This window comes from Bos grunniens, chromosome 13, assembly GCF_055505025.1.
Source record: "Bos grunniens cultivar Pamir isolate PY7600 chromosome 13, Bosgru_T2T1.0, whole genome shotgun sequence".
Classification (NCBI taxonomy): Eukaryota; Metazoa; Chordata; class Mammalia; order Artiodactyla; family Bovidae; genus Bos; species Bos grunniens.
In genome coordinates this window covers 56,046,883-56,066,397 of record NC_141177.1, presented here as the reverse complement: position 1 = coordinate 56,066,397, position 19,515 = coordinate 56,046,883, and positions in this window count along the sequence as shown.

Below are 19,515 nucleotides of genomic sequence, written 5' to 3'. Positions count from 1 at the left end.
TTGTTGTTTTTCCCTTGCTGCTTTTAATATTTGTTCTTTGTGTTTGATCTTTGTTAATTTGATTAATATGTGTCTTGGGGTGTTTCTCCTTGGGTTTATCCTGTTTGGGACTCTCTGGGTTTCTTGGACTTGGGTGATTGTTTCCTTCCCCATTTTAGGGAAGTTTTCAACTATTATCTCCTCAAGTATTTTCTCATGGTCTTTCTTTTTGTCTTCTTCTTCTGGAACCCCTATGATTCGAATGTTGTAGCGTTTAATATTGTCCTGGAGGTCTCTGAGATTGTCCTCATTTCTTTTAATTCGTTTTTCTTTTATCCTCTCTGATTCATTTATTTCTACCATTCTATCTTCTAATTCACTAATCCTATCTTCTGCCTCTGTTATTCTACTATTTGTTGCCTCCAGAGGGTTTTTAATTTCATTTATTGCTTTATTCATTATATATTGACTCTTTTTTATTTCTTCTAGGTCCTTGTTAAACCTTTCTTGCATCTTCTCAATCCTTGTCTCCAGGCTATTTATCTGTGATTACATTTTAATTTCAAGATTTTGGATCAATTTCACTATCATTATTTGGAATTCTTTATCAGGTAGATTCCCTATCTCTTCCTCTTTTGTTTGGTTTGGTGGGCATTTATCCTGTTCCTTTATCTGCTGGGTATTCCTCTGTCTCTTCATCTTGTTTAAATTGCTGAGTTTGGGAGTCCTTTCTGTATTCTGGCAGTTTGTGGAGTTCTCTTTATTGTGGCGTTTCCTCGCTGTGTGTGGGTTTGTACAGGTGGCTTGTCAAGGTTTCCTGGTTAGGGAAGCTTGTGTCGGTGTTCTGGTGGGTGGAGCTGTATTTCTTCTCTTTGTTCAGTCGCGCTGTGGGGAGGGAGGGAGGGATGCTGCAAACAAATGACACTGGCGTGCGCTCACAGTGCCTCAGCCACACTGGGTCTGCCCCCGCTCACGGCGCGTGTAGCCTCCCTGCCCACACTGCTCAGGCTCTTGGTTGTTCCGCCGGGAACAATCCGAGGCTGGCCCTGGGTTGCATGCACCTCCCAGGTCCAAGCCGCTCAGGTTCAGGCACTCAGGTAGTCCTCAGAGGTGCAGACTCAGTTGGGCCTGCGTTTTGTGCTCTTCCCAGGTCCGAGCAGCTCAGGTGATGAGGTGTTTGGCGAGCGCCAATGCTGCGACTTATCGCCTCCCCGCCACTCGGTTATCTGGGTGTAAAACCGGCGCACCTTCTCAGGCAGATGTTGACCGTCCAGACCCCCAATAAGTTTTAGTTAGCAAAGAAGCCAGTTTTATAGATAATGTCTCTCTGGGGCTGCGATTGCCCCCTTCCGGCTCTGGCTGCCTGTCACCAGAGGGGGAAGGTCTGCAGCCGGCTATCTCTGTTTAGTCCTTTGTTCCGTGCGCAGGCTGGCGGTGTCTTAGGTTAGGGCTGGCTTTTCGCATGGTAGATATCCCACAGTCTGGTTTGCTAGCCCAAATTATTTCGCTCAGATAGTGCTCAGGGTATTCAGGCCAGATTCTTACTCTCAGCGATGCAGCCCGTGCCGCGCCTCCCTGCCCAGCCCCCGCTTGCTAATGGCGGATGCAGGCGTCTGCGCTGCTTCTCCGCTGGGGGAGTTACCATAGGGCTCGCAATCTTCGAGTTTTAATTGTTTATTTATTTTTTCTCCCTGTTATGTTGCCCTCTGTGCTTCCAAAGCTCGGCACGGATTCGGCAGTGAGAAGGTTTCCTGGTGTTTGGAAACTTCTCTCTTTTTAAGACTCCCTTCCCCGGGACGGAACTCCGTCCCTCCCTCTTTTGTCTCTTTTATTGTCTTTAATATTTTTTCCCACCTCCTTTCGAAGAGTTGGGTTGCTTTTCTGGGTGCCTGATGTCCTCTGCCGGCATTCAGAAGTTGTTTTGTGGAATTTACTCGACGTTTAAATGCTCTTTTGATGAATTTGTGGGGGAGAAAGTGTTTTCCCCGTCCTACTCCTCCGCCATCTTGGCGCCTCCCCCATAGTGATGCTTTCTAAGGCCCACTTGACTTCACATCCAGGCTCTCTGGCTCTACGTGAGTGATCACACAATCATGATTATCTGGGTCATGAAGTTTTTTTTGTATAGTTCTTCTGTGTATTGTTGCCATCTCTTCTTAATATCTTCTGCTTCTGCTAAGTCCATACCATTTCTGTCCTTTATCGAGCCCATCTTTGCATGAAATGTTCCCTTGGTATCTCTAATTTTCTTGAAGAGATCTCTAGTCTTTCCCATTCTATTGTTTTCCTCTTTCTTTGCATTGATCACTGAGGAAGGCTTTCTTATCTCTCCTTGCTATTCTTTGGAACTCTGCATTCAAGTGGGTATATCTTTCCTTTTCTACTTTGCCTTTTGCTTCACTTCTCCTCTCAGTTATCTGGAAGGCCTCCTCAGATAATCATTTTGCCTTTTTGCATTTTTTCTTCTTGGAGATGGTTTTGATCACTGCCTCCTGTACAGTGTCATGAACCTCCATCCACAGTTCTTCAGGCACTCTATCTTTCAGATCTATTACCTTGAATCTATTTGTCACTTCCACTGTATAATCATAAGGGATTTGGTTTAGGTCATACCTGAATGGTCTAGTGGTTTTCCCTACTTTCTTCCATTTAAGTCTGAATTTTGCAACAAGGAGTTCATGATCTGAGCCATAGTCAGCTCCCAGTCTTGTTTTTGCCGATTGTACAGAATTTCTCCATCTTCAGCTGCAAAGAATATAATCAGTCTGGTTTCAGTATTGACCATCTTGTGATGTCCATGTGTAGAGTCATTTCTTGTATTGTTAGAAGAGCGTGTTTATTATTACTAGTGTGTTCTCTTGGCAAAACTCTTAGCCGTTGACCTGGTTCATTTTGTACTCCAAGGCCAAATTTGTCTGTTACTCCAGGTTTCTCTTGACTTCCTACTTTTGCATTCCAGTCCCCTATGGAGAAAAGGACACCTTTCTTTGCTGTTAGTACTAGAAGGTCTTGTATATCCTCATAGAACCATTCAACTTCAGCTTCTTTGGCATTAGTGGTTGGGGCATAGACTGGGATTACTGTGATATTGAACAGTTTGCCTTGGAAACGAACAGAAATCATTCTGTCATTTTTGAGATTACACCCAAGTACTGCATTTTGGGCTCTTTTGTTGACTATGAGGGCTACTCCATTTGTTCTCAGGGATTCTTGCCCACAGGAGTAGATATAATGGTCAGATATTAAATTCACCCATTCTGGTCCATTTTAGTTCACTGATTGCCAAAATGTTGATGTTCACTCTTATCATCTCCTGTTTGACCACCTCCAATTTACCTTGATTCATGGACCTGACATTCCAGGTTCTGATGCACTATTGTTCTATACAGTGTTGGATTTGACTTCCATCACTAGTCACATCCTCAAGTGGGCATAGTTTTTGCTTTGGCTCAGCCTCTTCATTCTTTCTGGAGCTATTTCTCCACTCTTTTCCAGTAGTATATTGCACACCTATAGATCTGGGTATTCAATTTTCAGTGTCATATCTTTTTGCTTTTTCATACTGTTCATGGGGTTCAAGGCAAGAATACTGAAGTCGTTAAAAATAAAATTGAGGGTTGCTATTAGTAAAGAATTTTATTCTTTGGCCATAATATTAGAGAAGAAGACAAATCATGGATAATATCACGCTGCATTAATTGCAAAGCAATGTAGTCAACAGAAATTACCTTTTCTAGGTACATATGAGTCTACTCTTCAGCACGCCATCACTTTTAAAACTTTGCCTTAAGTGCAATTAGGGGATGTAGGTATAATCAACAAGTAGAAATTCTGGAAATCCTGGAATTCTTGTTGGCAAGGCAACACTAATTTCATTACTAGTGAAATTAGTCTTCTCAAATTCAAATCACAGATAACAGCTTTCCTTTCTACTAAAGACATGGGAATTATTATTAATTTCAAAGCTGAATTTTATTGATAAATTTGTGGACTATTTCCTAGTAAAGATCAATTTCTTTGAATGGGGAATTAAGTTCTTTATAGATATTAATTCATTTCAGTTCAGAGTACTATTTTTCTTATTATTTTATTAAAATGTTTGTTCTTAAACTATGTTGTTAATTTAATTTCTTGGAATCAAAGTTAAATAATAAAAGAGAATCTATTATATCTTTTTATGAACAGAAAAGATTTGGACTATTGATATTTTTATATTATTCAATAAAGATCAAATTCCTAGTTTTTACTGCATAGCAATCAACTGCTTAAATAAAGGTAGTTTTCTACTTTTAAAAAAATAGATGGAAAGGATTCATTTGATCATTTTAATTCAACCTGTTTATTTTTTAAATTGCTGATATTTATCAAATCTCCATTGATATTACAGCTAAGTACTTCACATGGTTTAACTTTGAAATTACCTTTGAGGATAGATACTCATTTTATCCTCATGTATGTAACAAATGGGAAATTTATCATCTGGACTATGTATACTAACCTGGTAGAGAATGGAGCTATGATTAAGATTTGGGTGGTTTGACTCCAGGGTCTTCCCCCTTAAACACTGAGACCTATACAACCTATACAACCTATACACAAATGTCCTGCCCTGGGATCATCACCATGACTGAATGATTCAGGTATTGTTGGAAAAGTATCAGCTTTTCAGAAATTTGTATCTCATTCATGATAGTAGCTTGTCTTGGGGTCAATACTGAACCAAAATACACAATTTAGCTTGCATGACATATTACAAATTTTCTCTGAATTGGATCCCTTAAATGACAAATGTGTTGTGCTTAGTCGCTCAGTCATGTCCGACTCTTTGTGACCCCATGGACTGTAGCTCCTCTGTCCATGGGGATTCTCCAGGCAAGAATACTGGAGTGGGTTGCCATGCCCTCCTCCAGGGGATCTTCCCAACCCAGGGATTGAACCCAGGGTCAGAGGGAGAAGCATGCACAGCAGTACGGGACTGTATATCGTAACCATCGAAGGGCTGTTGGCTTGGTGGGGCAACATAGAAAGGGAGAGAGAGTGCAGAAGAACAGACCAGAGAGGCAGAGACATCAAGTTACAAACTTGTTTTTCTAAGGACAAGAACTTTAGACTTTGGCCTTTTGCAAAGGGAAGTTGTTAGAAGATTTTTAAATAAAGCAATAGGCTGACCCGATTTTCTTTTTAGAACACAAATCATGGCAGGAATGAGTCAGGACTGGAGGGAGAAAAAAACAGATAACAGACTATTGCAAAAGTTGGGTTATTGAGGACAAGGGGCTGTAAGATGGCAGCACTGTGGGTAGAAGGGCAATAATGGATCTGTTCACAGACTGGATGTGGACTGTGATGGATCGGCAAGTTGGTCATGATGTCATAACAACCACTATGCTTCTGCACTCATCCCTCTGACTTGGTAAGGTAAGTAACACTAGAGGGTGACTACATTCTTGGAAAAGAGTACTTGAAGTGTTCATGTAGTTAATAAATGTTTACTATGTGTGCCCTCATTTCTGTTGAAGATACAAAAGATCATGAGACATGGTTCAGGTCTCGTATCATATTGCTGTGCTTAATCACTCAGTTGTGCCCAACTGTCTGTGACCCCATGGACTGTAGCCTGCCAGACTCCTCCGTCCATGGGGATTCTCCAGGCAAGCATACTGGAGTGGGTTGCCATGCCTTCCTCCAGGGGATCTTCCCAACCCAGGGATAGAACCCAGATCTCCCACATTGCATGCAGTTTCTTTACCATCTGAGCCACCAGGAAAGCCCATAAAGTGAAAATCACTCAGTCGTGTCCGACCCTATGAATTGTAGCCTGCCAGCCTCCTCTGTCCATGCAATTCTCCAGGCAAGGATCTGGAGTAGTTAGCCATTCCCTTCTCCAGGAGATCTTCCGTGGGGTCACAAATAGTGTCCAGCTTTTTGCGACCCCATGAACTGTATAGTACATGGAATTCTCTAGACTAGAATACTGGAGTGGGTAGCCGTCCCCTTCTCCAAGGGATCTTTCCAACCCAGGGATTGAACCCAGGTCTCTTGCATTGTGGACAGATTCTTTACCAGCTGAGCCACCAGGGAAGCCCCATATCATTCATTATGTTTTGGATATATTTGTGGATGCCTCAGCGCAGCAGATATATGGTATCAACTGCCATGGAAGTAGATAAAAGCACTCATGAGAAACATGGTGAGTGAGAAGGGACAAGGACAAGAAGAAAGAATGTGGAACTATAATGTTCAGTGCCACGTAGGAAAACAAGGCAGCAGGGTTGAAGGTCAGCCACCGTGGAAGAGTGCAATCAGGAGCAACAGGTTCCTAAAACTAACAGGGTTCCTGCAAAGTGCAAAGGAGCCAAGTGCAGTGGGGTTCAGGATGGATGGTAGTCTGCAGAATTAGTGAGAGTGGCCTCACGGAATGTGTGGAGTGAGGCCATATCACGAAGGACACACAAGGAACAAGAAGTGAAGGACCCAGTGTCAACCATTCAGTTGAACTGCTCTCTGACTCTCCTGGGACTTTACACAGAATATTCTGAAAGCGGTGTCATTGCTTTCTTTTTTCTAAGAAACAAACATTCAGAACGAAAACCCCCACACAAATATCCAACCCAAATTAACTCTGAGACTAATATCTAAGGAAAAATAAAATAAAACCTTCTCCCAATACTGTGTAGCCTAGCCCTAAAGTTATTGTATTATAAGACTATTTTAACAATGATTTTTGAAGGAAGAGATGCACATGATGAGGACACTACTACAAGCTACAACAAGATGAATTTTTAAAAACAAATTTAGATCCAATATAAATACAAAACACCATTATGGACCAGATTTCTGATTCTTTAATATATAATGATGTGTCAAGTTAAATTACTATATAAATATTCTTTCTTTTAGTACTATAAGTACTCTCATTTGATCAAAAAGGTCATTAAATAGTATGATGGCTATTTAGGGACACATGGAAGAGTCGTCAAGTCATTAGGATTTCCTAGTAATTTTAGTTTAAACAGACATCTGTGGTATTGTAGTGTATGCCACAGAAATACGTTTACAAATGACCTGGGCTCCTGCCAGTCTGGGGCTACGTGGATTATTAACGGGGTGAATTCCCAGACAACTGCTCTTTCTTGTGGGAAATGCAATGAATAGCATCCTTATTTTGTTCATTTACCGATATCAGTCTAATTTCTCTCCATCCATGCGGATTTTAGCTCACTGACAAATGAGAGCGAAACTCCTTAATGAAACTGTGCAGTGGAATGCTTACCACATAGCAATATTTTGGGGGGACACTGTAGCAAAGTATAATGTATTTTCAAGAAGGAGTCAAAAAATAGGTTTGAAAACAACAAAGTCTTCCTTCATTTTTTCTTTCTTTCTTCCTTGAAGATCCAGCCCCAAACTCTGGAGTGAGAAGAAGACGGGAAAATGTGGGAGTGCTGGGGTCAGGATGCCAAGAGGACAGTGACCAGGCAGCCCAGAGAGAGCCTGGCTGGGCTGGGGCTGGGGTGGGGCAGCCCAGCAAAGGAGGGCAGAGGGCAGGGAAGGAGCGCACTGGAAAGCAGAGCCCACGTGAGTGCTGACCCACCAGGTACAGCCATGCATTACAAATAGGAGCTGACATGTTTCTTGCTGCAGAGGAAGGGAGTTACATACATGAAAAAGGGAGAAACTAAAATGGACAGTTCAGCTTTGAACTGGAGTCACCAGTATCAGTGTGAATGCACCATTTTTTCAGTATATAACTATAGACATAAAAACATGTAAAAACAGCTGATCGTGGGTGTATATATACAATTCCAGTTCTCATGATTTTCTTTCTTGAATATCATTCTCCATTAAAAAGAACCAGGGCTCCATAGCGAAATGGGTGATTCTAGGGCTGAGGCGAGGAAAATACAACAAGGTGTGTCACTTTTATAGCAATTAGGTTAGAACTTCCATTATTTCAGAAAATGAGATTCGCTTTGGTCATGGGATGGCTCTGCCTACCTCACAAGATAGCCGTGTTACGAGGGATTATGTATTGAATATACTTCTTAAATTATTTAAAGCCATATAATTATAAATGAAGGTTAGCATCAATATCTGTACTACTCATAAAACTTAAAACGTTCCCTGAATAGCTGCACAATATCAGGAGGGTGAGACCAGTGGCCTTGCTCCCCAGCGCCTGTGTTCTGACAATGGCCCCAGGGGATGTTAGGTGAGAATATGTGGCAGTTGCTTTCCGTGCCATTAAACTCATAAGCCTAAGAATGTTCACAGCATACTCCACTCATACTTATTGACTCTCAAATAAATAAAGCAAGCCATATTCTATTTTTCAAATACACGAGCAATTTAAATCAAGAGTAAACTTTTCACAGCAGTTTAGTTTACAATTTTAATGTTCTGTTGTGATGATTCATTTCTCTTCCTCCTCGATTTAAACGTAAAAAAAAAAAAAAGAACATATATGATTTCAAAGGTTTTAGGTATATGACTGATCCACTCACTTTAGTTCACCAACACAATAAGACACAGAATTGTATTGTATGGATCATTGACATGGCCGATGATACTGCCTCCTGTGGAGCTATTGTGACCCATCTTGTCGATGGTAGCTTCCTCATTTTAAAAGCAATGCCCTCTATGTGGTCGCTGATCCAAAATGTGTCTCAAAGAACAATAGAGAACCATGGATTGATTCTGACTTTTTTATTCCATTGTGATCATCAGAAATGTCTAAAAGTCAACTCATCCTATTAGAATTTCATAGCCTATAATAGATATACATTTTGAAGCAGCTCTGTTTAAACTCATTTTATTCAGTTTTTCCTTAAATGCACATGACAAAACTAAATAGAGAATAGCTGTTATTTAATACATAAGTGTTTAATGTGATACTCAATTCTCCAGGTTAAAAGATCAACAACCACAGCAAGAAAAACAAGCCAGTGTTTCTCAATTTATGTTATCAAATACTAAATCATCTACATTTGTTGGCATGCTAATAATTTTCACTCAGTTTGGAAACTTTGCATCAGTGGTTCACCAAAGCAGCAGCAGAGACCTGTTAAAGTTTAAATTCTTGGGCCCCATGCCAAGATGCTGGGGTTTCCTAGGTGGTGCTAGTGGTAAAGAATCTGTCTGCTAAAGCGAGAGACTTGAGTTCGATCTCTGGGTTGGGAAGATCTCCTGGAGTGGGAAATGGCAACCTGCTCCAGTATTCTTGCCTGGAAAAGCTTCAGGCTACTCAGTCCATGGGGTTGCAAAGAGTCAGAAACGACTGAAGTGACTAAACACATCCTAAGACGTACTTAAATCAGAAACCCATCAAACTATGTTTTCATAAGGTGCCTAGTACTTCTGCTGAGTCCCCCACTTGCTCCACGTGGAGATCAAGTTTAGACTGGTATGCACTAGCAGGATTTGCTAAAATAGTTGTATCTTTAGTGAAAACATATGGTTGCAAGCACTCTACAATTGTTCTGATGCCAATCTTTAGAAGTCAGACATAAAATGCATTGCTTAACTAATTATCAAATTAAAAAAAAAAAAAATCTTCTCTAGCTTTCTTCTTCCCTACAGCAAATGGGATAGTTAGCTTCAGCTCACCTCCCTCATTCCACAATGATTATCCAATATCATTCGGCCTGGTTCTACCTGGATATAGTTTGTTGATTGGCGGTATTTGGACTGTTAGTGGAAACATCATACTATAAGAATATTGTGCAAATATATGTAATAAGGTATTTTTTCTCTGGGTGTCTCCAGCCTGCAACTGTATCCACCTTGCTCATTTCCTGCTATTGTTGTCGTTTAGTCACTGTCGCACCTACATCTTTTGTGTCCCTATGAGCTATTGCCTATGAGGCTTCTCTGTCCATGGGATTTCGCAGGCAAGAATACTGGAATGTGTTGCCATTTCCTTCCCCAGGGGATCTTCCCGATCCAGGAATCCAACCTGAGTCTCTTGCTTTGGCAGGCAGATTCTTTACTACTGACCCACCAGGGAAGCCTACTCACTTCCTGTATGCTTCTAATTTTCTAGGCTCTCCAATTATGAAATTATGTTAAGCTCTATTTTTTTCTCTACAATTGTATGTTTTGGAAGCTTTTATTTCCATTAACTCAAAATGGTAAGTCACATTCCCTCTGCGTTCTAGAAAGAGACACGCTCATCCAAATTAGTGTTAATTACTGATACATTTCTACGCATTCAATCAGTTCAGTTGCTCATTCATGTCCAACTCTTTGCGACCCCATGGACTACAGCATGCCAGGCTTCCTTCTCTGTCCATCATCAACTCCAAGACATTGCTTAAACTCATGCGCATTGAATCAGTGATGCCCTGTGACCATCAACAGACATCCTCTGTTGTCCCCTTCTCCTTCTGCCTTCAATCTTTCCCAGCATCAGGGTCTTTTCTAATGAGTCAGTTCTTCACATCATTTCAGTTCAGTTCAGCTCAGTAGATCAGTCTTGTCTGACTCTTTGCAATCCCATGGACTGCAGCATGCCAGGCTTCCCTGTCCGTCACCAACTCCCAGAGTACCCAAACTCATGAGTACCCAAACTCATGTCCATTGAGTCAGTGATGCCATCCAACCATCTCATCCTCTGTCATCCCCTTCTCCTCCTGCCTTCAATCTTTCCCAGTGTCAGGGTCTTTTCCAATGAGTCAGCTCTTCACATCAGGTGGCCAAAGTATTGGAGTTTCAGCTTCAACAACAGTCCTTCCAATGAACACTCAGGACTGATCTCCTTTAGGATGGACTGGTTGGATCTCCTTGCAGTCCAATGGACCCTCAAGAGTCTTCTCCAACACCACAGTTCAAAAGCATCAACTCTTTGGTGCCCAGCCTTCTTTATGGTCCAACTCTCACATCCATACATGACTACTGGAAAAACCAAAGCTTTGACTAGATGGACCTTTGTCAGCAAAGTAATGTCTCTGCTTTTTAATATGCTGTCTAGATTGGTCATAGCAAGTGTCTTTTAATTTCATGGCTGCAGTCATCATCTGCAGTGGTTTTGGAGCCCAAGAAAATAAAGTTTGTCATTGTTTCCATTGTTTCCCCATCCATTCGCCACAAAGTGATGGGACCAGATGCCATGATCTCAGTTTTTTGAATGTTGAGTTTTAAGCCAACTTTTTCACTCTCCTATTTCACTTTCATCAAGAGGCTCTTTAGTTCCTCTTTGCTTTCTTCCACAAAGGTGGTGTCATTTGCATACCTGAGGTTATTGTTATTTCTCCTGGCAATTTTGATTCCAGCTTGTTCTTCATCCAGCCCAGCATTTCGTATGGTGAACTCCGCATAGAAGATAAATAAGCAGGGTGACAATATACAGCCTTGACATACTCCTTTTCCAATTTGGAGTCAGTCTGTTGTTCCATGTCCAATTCTAACTGTTGCTTCTTGACCTGCATACAGATTCCTCAGGAGGCCGGTAAGGTGGTCTGATATACCCATCTCTTTAAGCAATAGCATCTATGTTTGGTCACTTGCCATTACTTTAAATCAATACAGTATGAGAATCACAAGTATTGTAAAGACCTCGGAGTGAGATTGCCTCAGCTGTTAACCTCCTGTCATAACACAGAAGTGACTTAACTCTCATTTAGTAAGTATATATCCCAGGTTTTTATTCTAGAATAGACAGTAAAATTTAGTAGTCATATAAGGGAAAGAAAATGGCACTCTCCTTGTGATTGGACAATGGTGGTAATAGATATATTCCTGATCTAAAATAATATTCTGGAGTATGGAAAGGTTTACGTCAGCCACACTAAGCAGAATCAGACAGCTAACTTTAAAAGGAGCCTTTAGAATGGAATAGAAAAACAGTTCTTGAATCATCCCATCTCTCAAAATACCATCACAATAATTGCCAAAATTACAGCTTGTGTTTACATGCACATTCTATGAGATTCGGCTCACATGCAACTTGGTTCTCCTGATAAAAACACCACATCAAATATGTTTCATTAAAGATGCCAGTCCTAGTAAAAGTCTATTTTTCAGCTAATGGGCAAGAAATTAATTAATAAAAGTATAAAACTTGTAAGGAAGTATTCTTAAAAGTGAAAGTGAAGTCTCTCAGTCGTGTCCGACTCTTTGAGACCCCATTGACTGTAGCCTACCAAGCTTCTCTGCCCATGGGATTCTCCAGGCAAGAATACTGGAGTGGGTTACCATTTCCTTCTCCAGGGGATCTTCCTGACCCAGGGACCAAACCTGGGTCTCCTGCATTGGAGGCAGACGCTTTAACCTCTGAGCCACCAGGGAAGCCCCTCTTATATTCTTAAGTGTCATTTAAAAAAAAAAAAGATTTGGTGGTCCAATGGTCAAGACTCTGCCTTGCAATGCAGGGGAAGTGGGAGCCCACATGCTCTGGAACCCATGTGTCACAACTAGAGAGTCTGTGTGTCACAATGAAGATCCCGTGTGCCACAGTTAAAACTCAATATAGCCAAGCTAATTAATTAATTATTTTAAAGATCTGGTATCAGTTACTTCTAAGTTTTAAATCAAATTGTATAAATTTGGTGATGGAAATTTTCTAGTCAATAACATTGTAACTGTAGCATTTCAGAGAAAAACAACTAACAGTTCAAAAAATTTCAATGAGACTGTTATTTAATGGAAAGGTAAAACAGTCACACTGTGAATAGGGGGGGTATAGGAGTAACAGCTCTTATTATGAGATCAGAGGTACAAAGAACTCTTTTGTCCTTATAATGTTCTCATTATTGGCCAGAAATAATACAGAGCAAAGTCAGGTTGTTTCAAAACTGTACCTCATCAGTCAGCCATTATTCAGCTTATCTTTCTAAAGCCAAAATATTCCTGAGGCCCTTTAGCTTCAGGATTACTCATTTCCTCAAGCACAGTGATGAGAAAGGCAAATTCAGTATCTCAGTAGACAAATATTTGTCCTGAATCCCTATTATCTCCACTATATATAATATATATATTATCTCCACTAATATAATATATTAAATATTATAATGTTTAAAGACCTTAAATAATCAGGGCAATTATCTAGCTGTTTTTTTTTTTTTCTATCACTAAAAATGAACTTTAATGATTGAATTTTATGCCTTTTGGGCAGAAAAAAAAAATAGATGCTTGAGTGCAGTTTATATTATATAAAATTTTATTTAACTTAAAAATTTTATTGGGGACTTCCCTGGTGGTCCATTGGTTGGAAATCCACCTGCTGGTGCAGGGGACACAGGTTTGATCCCTGGTCTGGGAAGACTCCACATGCTATGGGGAAGCTAGGCTCATGTGCCTCAACTTCTGAAGCTTGTACACCCTAGAACCTGTGCTCTGCGACAAGAGAAGCCACTGCAATAAGAAGCCCCTATTCTCATCCCCACACCACCACTAGAGAATAGCCACCACTCACAGCAATTAGAGAAGGCCCATGTGGGGCAATGAAGACCCAGTGCAGCCAAAAATAATATATAAATAAATAATAAAATTGCACTGGAATATCCATGTATACTAACATGGGAGATACCTTGAAGATGTGAAGTGAAGGTGGAGGACAGTGAGTGCCCACCAAATAACCAGGTGACTGACTCCATGTGTCAGCCTATTTCTGGCCAGTGAACCATCGGTGAAAGTGATGTGTGTCCCCTCCAAGCAGGACAGGTAAGAGCAGATATGTCTCTGTGGTATTTCTTACACCCGAGTACAGTGACCTTTGAGGCCATGTATTCCAGATGACCTCACTAAAATATGGAAGAACCTCAGCAAAACCACATCAAACTGTGACATGACTGAGAAACAAACATATGGTGCTAAGCCACTGAGATTCCATGGTATATGTCATATAAAAGCTGGTACAAATTATCCTTATAGTTATTAAAATGAATAAGTCAAATCATATCTAGTATATGCACCTATCACATATACTATAAAGCCTGGAAATGGTCTTAAAACATAAATTTAAACTGCTGAGCAGTGCTGAACACTAGCCTGTGAAAGCTGAGGTTCAGGAAGGTGGAAGTGTTAGTCACTCAGTCATGTTTGACTCTTTGCAGACTATACCCCACCAGACTTCTCTGTCTGTGGAATTCTCCAGGCAAGAATACAGAAGTGGGTTGCCAGTTTCTTCTCCAGGTGATATTCCCGACCCAGGGATGGGAACTAGGTCTCCTGTATTGCAGACAGATTCTTTACCATCTGAGCCACCAGGGTTTAAGGGTAGAGGTCGATGAAGGACAGATGAGGAAGGAGGAGGAGGATGACAGACTTCTGTTCTTACTTCAAAAAAAGCAAACATCTTATTTTGTTTTACAATGAACACAAGTTATTTTAATATACAGTTAATCTATTTTTAACAGATTTTCTTACCACCATAATTATAATAGTAAAACACGCATTTATCATTGATTAAATTGCATACTTCAGATGAGAGAGATTGGGAACTTTCTGTATAAAAAGTCTAAGCAGAATCTGGAGCCCAGTACCACAACTAGAGAGCCCAAGCACTGCAGCTATTGAAGCGTATGCACTCTGGTGCCCATGTGCCACAACTACTGAGCCAGTGCAACACAATTAGAGAGTCTGCAGCACAACAAAAGATCCTAAATGATGCATCAAAAACCCCGTGTGCCATCACTAAGATGCAATGGAGCCAAAAAAAAGTCTAAGCACAATTAAATAATTTGATTAAAGACAACTCTGTGATGTCTATATATAATAGAGTAAATATAATCAAGAAACAGAATGCTGAGACATTTGAAAAACTTTTCTGGAAACTGGAATTATGTAAGGTTTGGAAATTCAAAGAGAAGGTGTATTTTCAAAGCCACAACAGAGACAAAATTTTCAATAAATGTTAACTTCAGCTAAAAGCCAAATGTAACCTCAGCTAAAAGTGAATGACTCTTGACTAAATGGCTCAGAATACAAAATGAGGATGACAATCTGTTTTAGATGTTATACTCCTGAAAGTCAGTGTTTGAAAATTCCAGAAAATATGTGAAGCCAAGAAGAAAATGCATATATATTTATTTGTATAGGAGTAAAAAAGAAAAGGACTTGCCTTATCTTCACACTTGACAAATGCCCAAAACCCAGAGGCATTAGGCCCAGTTGCTTATCCTAGTGTTTTGGATCACAGGACTTTCCTGAAGGATGGAATTTATAAAACTTTAGATTCAAGTCCCTAACACTTTTACTTCTCCTTCTTCCACATTTTATGTTATTGTTATCACAATTTACATATTGTATATTTATTAACAGTTTTATAGTTACTTTTAATACTTTTCCCTTTTAACTTCTATACTAGAATTAAAAGTGCAAAGAAACAGAGGAAAACAACAGAATGGGAAAGACTAGAGATCTCTTCAAGAAAATTAGAGATACCAAGGGAACATTTCATGCAAAGATGGGCTCGATAAAGGACAGAAATGATATGGACCTAACAGAAGCAGAAGATATTAAGAAAAGGTGGTAAGAACACACAGAAGAACTATACAAAAAAGATCTTCAAGACCAAGATAATCACGATGCTGTGATCACTCACCTAGAGCCAGACATCCTGGAATGTGAAGTCAAGTGGGCCTTAGAAAGCATCACTACAAACAAAGCTAGTGGAGGTGATGGAATTCCAGTTGAGCTATTTCAAATCCTGAAAGACGATGCTGTGAAAGTGCTGCACTCAATATGCCAGAAAATTTGGAACACTCAGCAGTGGCCACAGGATTGGAAAAGGTTTGTTTTCATTCCAATCCCAAAGAAAGTCAATGCCAAAGAATGCTCAAACTACTGCACAATTGCACTCATCTCACATGCTAATAAAGTGGTGCTCAAAATTCTCCAAGCCAGGCTTCAGCAATACGTGAACCGTGAAGTTCCAGATGTTCAAGCTGGTTTTAGAAAAGGCAAAGGAACCAGAGATCAAATTGCCAACATCTGCTGGATCATTGAAAAAGCAAAAGAGTTCCAGAAAAACATCTATTTCTGCTTTACTGACTATGCCAAAGCCTTTGACTGTGTGGATCACAAGAAAATGGGGAAAATTCTGGAAGAGACGGGAATACCAGACCACCTGACCTGCCTCTTGAGAAACCTGTATGCAGGTCAGGAAGCAACAGTTAGAACTGGACATGGAACAACAGACTGGTTCCAAATAGGAAAAGGACTACGTCAAGGCTGCATATTGTCACCCTGCTTATTTAACTTCTATGCAGAGTACATCATGAGAAATGCTGGGCTGGAAGAAGCACAAGCTGGAATCAAGATTGCCGGGAGAAGTATCAATAACCTCAGATATGCAGATGACACCACCCTTATGGCAGAAAGTGAAGAGGAACTCAAAAGCCTCTTGATGAAAGTGAAAGAGGAGAGTGAAAAAGTTGGCTTAAAGCTCAACATTGAGAAAACTAAAATCATGGCATCTGGTCCCATCACTTCATGGGAAATAGATGGGGAAACAGTGGAAACAGTGTCAGACTTTATTTTGGGGGGCTCCAAAATCACTGCAGATGGTGATTGCCACCATGAAATTAAAAGATGCTTACTCCTTGGAAGGAAAGTTATGACCAACCTAGACAGCATACTAAAAAGCAGAGACATTACTTTGTCAACAAAGGTCCATCTAGTCAAGGTTATGGTTTTTCCAGTGGTCATATATGGATGTGAAAGCTGGACTGTGAAGAAGGCTGAGCGCCGAAGAATTGATGCTTTTGAACTGTGGTGTTGGAGAAGACTCATGAGAGTCCCTTGGACTGCAAGGAGATCCAACCAGTCCATTCTGAAGGAGATCAGTCCTGGGTGTTCTTTGGAAGGAATGATGCTAAAGCTGAAACTCCAATACTTTGGCCACCTCATGTGAAGAGTTGACTCATTGGAAAAGACTCTGATGCTGGGAGGGATTGGGAGCAGGAGAAGGGGATGACAGAGGATGAGATGGCTGGATGGCATCACCAACTTGATGGACGTGAGTTTGAGTGAACTCTGGGAGTTGGTGATGGACAGGGAGGCCTGGTGTGCTGTGATTCATGGGGTTGCAAAGAGTCAGACACGACTGAGCGACTGAACTGAACTGAACTGAAAAGCGATTAACTCACACTTACAGTACTATAGTATTTTGTGTTTATATATTTATCTTTGCTAACAAGTTTCATACTTTCTTATACTATCATATTAGGTGGTTTTAGCATCCCTTCGTTTCCTTCAATATCTCTTACAAGGCAATCTAATGGTAATAAATGCTTTCAGATTTGGTTTGTCTAAGGGTCTTTATCTCTCTTTCATTTTTAAAGGATAGTTTTGCTATGTATAGTATTTTTGGTTGGTAAATCTTTTCTTTTCCTACTTTAAATATACATCCTATTCCCTTTGGGCCCGCAAGGTTTCTGCTGAAAATACACTGAATTTATCATTTAAGTTCCCGTGTATGTGACACATTGTTTTTCATATAAAGTTGCTTTACTCTCGCTGCTTTCAAAATTCTCTTTGTCTGTGACCTTTGGCAATTTGATTATAATGTGTTTTGGTCTATGGAGTTGTTTGGATTCATCTTTTTTGGTAGACCTTGGACGTCTTTGATCTGGATATAAGTTTTCTTCTTAAGACTTGGGAAGTTTTTAGCCATTATCTGAGTAAATTTTCTGGTTGTTTCTCTCAGCTTTTCTTGCTGGGACTCTCATAATGCACATGCTGCTTTTCTTTATGATGAGCATTAATTTCTTAAGCTTTCTCTACTTTTGTTTAGTCTATTTCTTTTTTGCTCCCCTCACTGAACTATTTCCAATAACTTATATTTAGACTGATAGCTCCTTTCTTTTGCTTATCCTAATTTTAAACCCCTCTTGTGAACTTTTCATTTCAGTTATTGTGTTCTTCAGCTTCTTGAATTCTCTTTAGTACTTTTTAAATATTTTCTACCTCTATTGAAGTTTTCAGTTTGCTCATGCATTATTTTCTTGATCTTGTAGGCATCTCTATGACAATGGTTTTAATTCTCTCTTATTGATATCAATTGATTTATTAATATCAGTTTCTGGAGATTTGTTGTATTCTTTTGTTTGGAACTTACTTCACTTGCCTTGACTCTCTATGTTGGTTTCTGTACATTAGACAAAGCAATCACCTCTCCTGGTCTTCACAGACTGATCTCTCTTTACCTACTCTGGGAGAAGCTGGGAATGAGGGTTCTATTCTTGATTTTACTGTACTGTGCCTAGGGATTCTGTCAAGAGAGTGTCTTTTTTTCTCCCTCCTGGCTTCAGTGAGTCTGTTTTCATGTTTACCTAGGCCATTAAAGTTTTCCAATTAGTTTTTGGATTTATCATAATGAGAATTTGCCCATGAATTGTTGAATTAGTCTATTATATACATTTAAATTTGGGGCACATCTCTCATAAATTTCGTTTACAATCATTGAATGTTATTCTATCAATCATTTCAATTATTTTTATATGGGTGATTTGATGACTATTTCACAATGTATGAAAAATACAGATCCTCTTCAAGGTATGATCTAATTCTAATTTTCATTTCTAACTGTATGAGTGATATAAACATTTAAAAGTGAGAAAAATATTTTTCCAACTTATTCAAGCTTGTTTTCTTTTTTCTTCATTTTCTATCATGGAAATCAGGGGGAAAAAACCTTGATTTGGGCTTTTCTTTTAATAAAGAGAGGTGATCTCAGTCATGCAAGAAGTCAGAAATTATATAGCAAATGTAGGCTACAGAAAACATCAAAAAGCAACACAAAAATATACGTCTGATGCTGCTTCACCTTTAATGCTTATCATCTATTTACAGAGTCTAAACACTGTAGCATTTTCCCCCTCTGTGGTTATCAGTGTCTGGTTCTTAAACTGAAGAAAATGGGATGTGGTTCTTGAGGTGCTGATATCTGATAGAAGCTATCATAGTGGAAGACTACTTAAACATCTAACTTTTCAGGAAATGTTACCTGTTTTACTTCTCTCCTACTATTATAAACATGTTCTCACAGTAGGGATTCACTTCATGTCTGTATAAAGAAATTAAATCTGGAAATATAAAACTTTCAAGGGGAATAAACCCACATTTTAAACATGAAATTTGGTTTTATATTAACATTATATTATGGCATCTTGCTGTGTCATGAAAGTCTAGGAAAGGCCAAAAACAATATGTACTCCCAATGTTCCCAGACATAGCTTAGTATGTTCCTTTTACCCTCTCCCTCCTTAGACATTTGTACTTTATTGCTACAGTACACAATATCCAAAACAGTGTACTTTTACCAGAAACAAACACGTCTTCTCCCTCTGCATCCCAAATTATAGAAGACTATAAAATGGAAATCTGAAGATTCTCATTAACCAAAAATGGTTGTCATTTATCTTCCATATCCTCTTATGATGGGGAACCACTTCACTTGTTGTCACAGTCTTACTCTGTCCCCCTAATTCCTGGCCTGGGGAACAGACCAGCTCCAGCTGAACAGGTGGTCTAGCTGGAGCCCTGCAGAGATACTGAATGCCAGGAAGGTTTCAAGGTAACTCTGCCTTCATGTGG